Here is a 2,642-nt window from a genome sequence, read left to right as displayed (position 1 = left end):
GAGAAGGTATTGCATTTCCATATTTGGAAGAAACTGTCTCCAATACAGTCATTAGTGATAGGCTTTACTGGACTCATGAGCATAACCTCAGACATTGAATTGAAATAGCATCTAGAACAGTGTAACAGTCTAGCTTGAAAATAAGTCTTTTGCACGTGAACAATAACAGTGGATGTTGAGAAAGAAAAGGGGGGAGAAAGAAAGAGCGAACAGTGAGTACTTGACAGTAGCGTTTTGCTGGTCTCCTCAGTCACCGATGACGAGTGCCTGTAAATAAATAAATAAATAAATAAAATTAGCAACACAACATCTCTGGTAAAATATTAAAATATGACATATTAATGGAGGGAGTGAAAGAAACATAAAGATGAGGGGAGAGAAGTGGGCCAGAGCAATAAACTGTTCAAGGGAGAGAGAAAATGGTTAAAGACAGGATGAAAAGTGTAAAGAAGAGAAAAGGAAGAGACAAAAAGAAGAGAGGGTGGTTAGTTATAGTTTAGGGAGGGTTACCTCTGGAAAACTAGTGTGCAATGAAGTTAATTAAGTTAAATTAATAAATGTTAAGAAACTGACACATCAATTTTACAATAAAAAACTTTATGAATGTCAGCAACACCTGTGGCTAATTGAGCTCAAGCTCGCTACAGAGCTTGCTTCACTTAGCCCTATTTAGCAACCTGAACTAATGAAACAGACCTAATGAAACATCTGAAATGTCAACAGTTCAATAGTCATGCAGACAAAACACTGGATTTTGGGAGATAAGCACAATTTTACTTTAGCTGCTCTGTTGAACTCCACATGGACTTCTCTGGCTGGAATAATAGGCCAGAGCTGTGCTCTCCAAAGTTAAGTTCAGTATTAGCCAGTTAGGTTACATATTGTCACTCGAAAATGAGTAGTTTGATCAGTTTTGATCAGTAAAGAAGTGCTATCATAAAAATAGAAACATAAGCCCACAATCATCAGTAAGATGCTGATGAATAATGACTGGACTTGAGAAGGGATGTTAGCACAGGTCTCCACTGCTTGACAGACAATACTGTTTTATGCTGTTAAATTACAGTTTCTTATTGTTAACTGAGCATTAACTGTTAATTTACATGTGAGGGATGAATATCAGTACTTTAAAATGATTATAAAATACAGTAGGACACTATTGTAAATCCACTGTAAATATACAGCATTTTGTTACAGTGTATAAAATTAGGTCTTGAAATCATGGAAAAGCAAGCACTTCCCTCTGCTGTGAAACGCTGGGGGCGTGTCAGTTAGAGGTGCTGGAACCACGCCCACGTGCAGGAGAGGAGCCTCCTCCTTGTACTTACTTTCTATACTTCTTTCATACAGTTACTTTTCTGATAGTTACTTTATCACCACAAGCTCCCCAATTACTCCGTCTGCCCAATTTGTATCAGTTGTGAGGGATAATACCAGCTGTGGAGTAGCTTTATTTATATAATAATTGAATCATGTATGTGCACAGAAAATGATAACTCACATATTGACTCTGTCTGAGCTAGCTGCTCCCGTCTTTCTCTGTATAAAAGCAACTAACATCTGTGAAAAAAAAAAAAAAAAATGCGATCAGGGCGCTCATTTTAGGTGTTCCTCGGTCCGTGTTTTACATTACACACAAACATAAAACCCCAGTCTACATACAACTCCTTGTCATAGCTATATTGGAACACATAAAATTTTATCTGTGGATTATCATTGTGCTGTCATATGGACTGCGCTCAGGGAATGAGGCCAAATCATGTCATGATTAAATGCAATAACATTTGCTAATAGTACATGGGCATGACAGGATGCACGGTGTAAAATCACTTTCAGGATTTGCACCTTCAGCAAAATGCATTTAATTGCCCAAATGTACAATATTTATGACATGAGCACTTACACTCTCTGGCAAGCACATAATGCTGGTGGCGGAGATGAGAGCACCCGCTGCGGCGGGACGGAGAGGGTCGCAGGCGGGCACATAATGCCGGTGGCCGTGATGGTGGCACCTGCTGTCGGGGGACAAGAGGATGCAAGCCACGGGTGGAGAGGGTCGGGTCAGCCCCACTGACCAGCGTCAACGGACTCTTCAGGAATCCAGACTTTACCTGGTGACAGTTGCTGTAACTATCAGGGGTAAAGTGGACACTGCAGAGACAGGTGTTGGTGGTGATTTTGAACTCTCCACACTAGCTCCGCTTCACAAAATCGATCAACCGTTTCCTTATGTTGTAGTCCATACGAAACTTAAATAAGCTAAGGGCGCCGTTACCCTGCACACTGTGGCATCCAGGAAAGATGAATGAGTGACGTGGAGGACACATGACTGTTTAGCTGACTGGCTGACTGGTTAGCTAGATGCAAGCTATGGTAAGAGATGCTAGCAGAGACTTGAGAGCGAGCACAAAACCACCAAAGCTAATGCGCTGAACTTACTTATACCACTTCCGCTACTTGGCAGGCTTTATGCTAATGATGGCCATGTTACGTAATGCGGCCATGATTTCTGCCCTGCCCATTAAATCCTGAACTCAGAAACTTTGAAACACAGTTTGTGAGCCTAGCTCCACAATTGAATTCTAAATGGTTGAATGGCCCCTTACATGTTTTTAAGGAAATACATGCATGACCTATTTAAT

General features: G+C 40.8%; 1 long non-coding RNA gene across 1 annotated transcript; it reads right to left on the bottom strand.

Annotated features, from left to right (window-relative positions):
• On the bottom strand, window positions 1-2,411 carry LOC119012825. The gene is made up of 3 exons (XR_005072612.1): window positions 1,904-2,411; window positions 1,502-1,560; window positions 1-267 (listed from the first exon to the last, which is right to left on the bottom strand). It is a non-coding gene; the product is annotated as an uncharacterized LOC119012825 (long non-coding RNA).
• Between the last annotated feature and the right edge of the window lie 231 nt (window positions 2,412-2,642).

This window comes from Acanthopagrus latus, chromosome 22, assembly GCF_904848185.1.
Source record: "Acanthopagrus latus isolate v.2019 chromosome 22, fAcaLat1.1, whole genome shotgun sequence".
NCBI classification, from domain to species: domain Eukaryota; kingdom Metazoa; phylum Chordata; class Actinopteri; order Spariformes; family Sparidae; genus Acanthopagrus; species Acanthopagrus latus.
The sequence above is the reverse complement of the archived record's forward strand: the minus strand, read 5'-3'. Positions and strand labels throughout refer to the sequence as shown.